The sequence below is a fragment of the Phocoena sinus genome, chromosome 9 (genome assembly GCF_008692025.1).
Source record: "Phocoena sinus isolate mPhoSin1 chromosome 9, mPhoSin1.pri, whole genome shotgun sequence".
Taxonomy (NCBI): Eukaryota; Metazoa; Chordata; class Mammalia; order Artiodactyla; family Phocoenidae; genus Phocoena; species Phocoena sinus.
In genome coordinates this window covers 95,409,188-95,414,756 of record NC_045771.1, presented here as the reverse complement: position 1 = coordinate 95,414,756, position 5,569 = coordinate 95,409,188, and the positions used below count along the sequence as shown (strand labels likewise).

Sequence of the window (5,569 nt, the reverse complement as noted above, 5' to 3'; positions counted from 1 at the left end):
CTGTTTGTGTGTTTCCATGCAATATATGTGTCCTCAGCTGAATAAATCTTCCGCAGAAGCAAAGGCTGATGGGAGACGCGTTCGTTTACACTTAGCAGGTGGCAACTTAGGACCTGGTGTACAGTTGTTCTGTCCTCACCCATCTGGGAGGTCATCTGTTTACTCAAAGTCTACCGATTTAGAAGTTAATCACTGGGCTTCCCTGGTGGCACAGTAGTTAGGAATCTGCCTGCCAATGCAGGGAACACAGGTTCGAGCCCTGGTCCGGGAAGATCCCACACGCCGCGGAGAAGATAAGCCCGTGAGCCGCAACTACTGAGCCCGCATACCACAAGTACTGAAGCCCATGCACCTAGAGCCCATGCTCCACAACAAGAGAAGCCACCACACTGAGAAGCCTGTGCACCACAATGAAGAGTAGACCCCACTCGCCGCAACTAGAGAAAGCCTGCACACAGCAATGAAGACCCAACACAGCCAAAAATAATCATAAAATAAATAAATTTTAAAAAAGAAGAAAAGTTAGTCACATCTAACAAATACCTTCACGGCAAAAACTTGACTGGTGTTTGACCAAATACCTGGATACCTTGGCCTGGTTAAGTCGACACATCAAATGAACCCTCACACAGGTGATCCAGGTGAGTAATTTAATGCCTCCTAGCCTCTGTTTGCTTCCCATTAATGGGGATAACGTAGCACCCACCTCACAGGGATTTAGATAGAATTAAAGGAGACCGTGTCCGATGAGCAGCCTTGACATTGCCCAGCTCATGGTAGACAGCAGTCTTGCCTTCAAGCCTCACCCTTATTCCAACCATGTTTGGCCCCAAAGGAAGGGCCGTGTGACAAAAGAGATTCCAAGTGCCCAGCCTTTCCTGCTCTTTCCACACCCATCTCAGCGGAGAGGAGGCTCCACTCTCTTTTCCCTGTTCCTGGAGGCTGGCCGAGTGTGATTCCTTCATTCCATTTCCATACCCTCTGGAAAAGGGGGTTGAAGGGATGGAAATTGCTGAGGTCAAAGTCACATATAGACTCCTTAAAGGAAGGATGGGAGAAAGCTAGATCGGAATTGGAACTCTGCTCCTAGTAGATTTTGTACCCCAGTCCCCCTTCCAGACTCTGGCTCCACACAAGCTCTGGAATCACAAAGGCCGGAACCCAAGATTTTATTTCTAGCAAGGGGCCTCCGAGTCTGAAGACACTGCTAGTGTATGTGCACACATGCTGCTGTGCTTTTGGCTTTTGTTCTCATTTCCTTGAAATAGAGATAATTTTGTGTGATTAAAAAAAAATGCTTAAATGTAAGACCCATAGACCTCCTTCTATTTTAAGCAAAATTAGCTTTCTTTTTCTGTAAAAAAAGGAAGAAAAAATATTGCCCATCATGTGTGTGGCCTGAACACAACCCTCAAAACATCTTAAAGGTTATCCATCAAGGTTTTTAAAAGGAAATATATTATTCTTAATTGTTCTTATCTTATTATTATGTAATACTTTATGGATTTATTTTTTAACTTATCGTCTTATGCCAGAAAGGGCCATTTGGCTTATTTTTATTGGTAGACTGAAACAAAACTAAATATGTGGGACTGTGTTTACTATTGTGGACCTTATTCTCTATTACTTTGCCTTTCAACTTGAAAAGGAATTTTGTGCTACGGATAAACGTTTGGCCCCGGTCAACGGTGCTCCCTTCAGGCCAGGAGGGAACGCCTAAGAGAATTCCGGACCAGCAGGCAGCCGTATATTTCTTGCTTAATCCTGTGTGCGTGGGCGAAGGATCAGGCAAAGGTATAAATAAAATGTTCTAACTCCGCATATGGTATTTGGGGTTGAAAAATCCTTCATAAACTTTTTCCATTCCTATCAGCAGTTTTATTCATTACGGGACATCCAGTAACTCTCCTTTTGGGATTATTTGAGAGGCAGCAACAACGTATGAAAAGAGCATTCTGGCTGTAAGATTCAGTGTAAAGATTGACTGCCTGTGGGCAAGTAATCCCCATATAGCCGATCTAAAATGTTCAGTGTGGTTTCCCCCTTTCGTCGGCTTTCCTGTCCTCAGGTGCATGGATTCTTCAGTAGCGTAGCCATAATGACGGGAAAAAGCCTTCCCCTTTCCCCCCATTGGACCAGTTTTCTCCCTTCTTGTGTTTTTACTAACATGGGGGTCCACAGCAGGAAATCAGGCCCAAAGGATATCATTTCAAAATTTTAACACTGCGTCACCCTGGCGAGCTCCCTGTCTGGCACATCACCACTGGGTGTTGGATGTTTGGACAAATCAAGAGGAGCGAGCATCAGACCAGATGGTGCCACGCCCTCTTCTCTGTCATCTTCCATCTCTAAGCATCACGAATCACCTGTCCTTTCACTACAGCGACACTGCCTCTGCCTAGGTCATTTCTATTCCTCCAGACACGTGTCCTCAGCTGCAGTCAGACCACATTCAGCATCCTTAGAGAAGGATCTTGTAGCTAATAAACTAGTAAGCTTCAGCCTCAGGGCCTCTCCCTACACAGTCCCCCTTCCAAGAGCCAGAGGAGCCCTAGCAATGTGTTCACATAGTCACTTATATATTTTAAGTGTATTAACAGTAAGATAAATGTACTCACAGTTGGTTAAGACTGTTTTCTGTTTCCATTCCAACTTCCCCAACCTAGCTACTGTGGTGGGGTTTGTGTAGTCACAGGCATTTTGGGGCTCCAGCTAAAAAGAAGTGGAGTTGGGAATACATTTGGTTTGGGTTTAGTAGGGGATACTTCTGTGATTGGTGGTAGTTTCCAATGGCAGGGAAGTTATGGCTAGCCATCCTGGTATAGAACTGACCTCTAAGAATACTTCTTTGACTTCCTGTGCTGAGGTACCCAGCTCTGGGACACGAGGTAAATTGAGTGTGTCCTACAGCATCTGACACCGAAAGTTACTGCAGCTTCAAAGAGAAGCAAAATTTAAGATGCATAGAGCAGGAGGCCAGTCCATAAAGACTGTTACAAACATCCATTGCATAGAATTGTAAGCAGAGGACTTCGTTTTCAGTAACAACCAGTCAAAACAGAAGTTCTCTCCTTTCCGGAATAGAATACATCATGCTATGTATACAGTTATAAAGACATCATACCATGTTTTTCTCTTTTAATGCAAAAGAGATTTCTTGGAATTGCCATGTTTTAACCCATGTTTGTGGTGTGTGTTTTCACAATCTAAAATTCGATTGTATAATCTTCAGGCTCCAGAAAATGTCCATAAGCCACTGACTGTCCTCCAGACTGTGGTCAGGTTGGTCTTCTTACAGTAGAAGTGTGCCCTGGTGATGACTGTGTAATGTGAACTCTTGGGTGACTTTCATCTTTTCATAACCTGCACAAGCTGTCCTCCCCTCCTGGGCACCAGAGATCCCTCACGCCCAGGGCTCCTGGAGCATGCTGTCCCGTTTGGCCCTTACCTCCTTTGACCGCGTGGGTCCCCCTAATGACAGTAACGCCTTCAGTATTGGTTTGTTCGATAAACTTCTCTTCGTCGTTCACCAAGCAGCGAGGCAGAAGATCACTCAGTTGAGTCGGAAACCTGCCAGGACTCGAGTTGGGTGGCGTGGCCGGAAGGGCTGTAAGTGTTCACAAATGGCTTTTTCACAGAAGCTGGGCTTGGTCTGTTTGAAGGGCAAGAGCACAGCGGCCAGTGGGAAGCGTACCTCAGATCCCTGGAGGCTGGCTCCTTGGCTGGCCTCGAGCAGGAGCTTAACCCCTGGTGCTGATGAGAGCTGGACTGCTATCGTATGCTGGTAATCATTGACAGTAGTTCCAAAGAAAAGCCTCGTGAAAATGTTATGCCTTACGTAACAGCAGAGTAACGTAAACTATAATACAGTTACATTTCATAAACCGTTTACTACGGCTTTGTGACAATTGCATACTCATATTTTAAGGGACAGGTGAATTTACTACTTCCTGAAGTTTATTGATGCTTCCCTTTTGTCTCACGTAAAATGGAGTAGCGATACCCATTTTTCTGCATTGTAATACACTTGTCTAGGGATGCCTAGACAATCAGAACATTGGACTACATTTCTTAAGAGTTAGTGTTTTACTAACTCAGATCAGTTTTGTGGACCCTCTCTTCCTTAGATGTAAATGATATTAGTTCACTGTTAAATGAAATAAAGTGGACATTTTAAAACTAGGGCTATCAGAAGTTGGCCCAACACTGGGATGCGAATTCGTCCCTTTCTGACCTTCTGGTCTCCCCTTAGGCTACATCCCAGCAGCAGTGGCCCTCTGGTCTGGGTCCAGGCACCTTCAGATCCCCTCCTGCCCCTCTCACCCTCTCACCCACACTTCCTGACACTCTCGTTTTGTTCCTCCTTTCGAAGCCAGAGCTGGGGAAACACCCCAGAGAGAGTCATTTATTCCTCCTTTCTTCTTCATTTATCAAGGTTATCTCACTATTTTCCCCACTTTTGATTAGTCCGCTGAGAAAACGGTTTCTATCGATAGACGTCAGCTTATATGTGTGACTCAAGGGTCCACATGACATGGGACAAAACACAGCAGCAAGTGCGGTTGTAGACGCTCTTTGATTTCCGGGGGGGCGGCAGTATTATTAGCAGCAACACTGATGATGACAAAGCAAAGGCTGATTATTGTTTACACGGTAACTAAAGCCTTTTCAGGCAAGCACTTCTTCCCTATTCAGTGGGTGCTTTCATTAATCACAGAGCTGTTATACTAAATTAAGCCATTTCAGGTGATTTTCTCCTCTTCATTTCCTTTCTCGTCTTCTGTCTGAGTGTATAATCCAATCTTCCCTTTAGTTTAGGGATTTATATGTAAGGAAGATTAGGCCAAGTTACAATCCCCACCCTCAACCCCTTAGAAGGCATGCTAGGAATCAAGAAAAGACATAAGGAGACCCTGGGAAACTTCCAGGCCAAAGAAAGCAAATGTTAAATCTATCATTCTTTAAGTGTGTCCTTGGACAACTTTGCAAAGCTCTCCTGTGATTAGCTTTTGGGGGAAAAATGAAAACACATTCCTTTGCATCCCCAAATGCATGCACTTTATCTCTTCTTCCAGATATCCAACTGGCCTGTTTGAAGCCCACCCTCAACCCCAGTCTCTCTACCCCATCTGGGAAACAAAACGCTACACCTCTCCTCACTCCCAAGAGCTGCGACTCTGTGTGGATACATCTGCTCTTCAGATTTGCTGTTTCTGATATTACCTTACTCAGTTAAGCTGCAGGAGGAGTCCTAAGAACATGGTCTGGTATGGTATGTACCTGTCCTCAAGGCAAGCAGAAGTACACCACTGCTCTGTCAACTTGACCGTGAGGAATGAATCAGGTAGGAACGCTGCCCCTGGCTTCTCCTGTCCAGGTTCAGAGTTTTATAAGTGAGATCAGGTTGGGAGCTGGAACCCCTGAAGTGTACTTGCTCAGTCAGGGCTGAGAAGTTGCCAGGACTCCTAGACTTACTTTAAATGCCTACCGGGTGATGGGGGCTTTCGGGCCACTGGAGGACTGACATGAGATGGATGACGATTTCCCCAATACAGCATCACCCAGTTGG

General features: G+C 45.3%; 1 long non-coding RNA gene across 1 annotated transcript; it reads left to right on the top strand.

Annotated features, from left to right (window-relative positions):
- Positions 1-449: 449 nt before the first annotated feature.
- LOC116759559 lies at positions 450-5,301 on the top strand. The gene is made up of 3 exons (XR_004351473.1): positions 450-641; positions 1,649-1,794; positions 5,076-5,301. It is a non-coding gene; the product is annotated as an uncharacterized LOC116759559 (long non-coding RNA).
- The last annotated feature ends 268 nt before the right edge of the window (positions 5,302-5,569 follow it).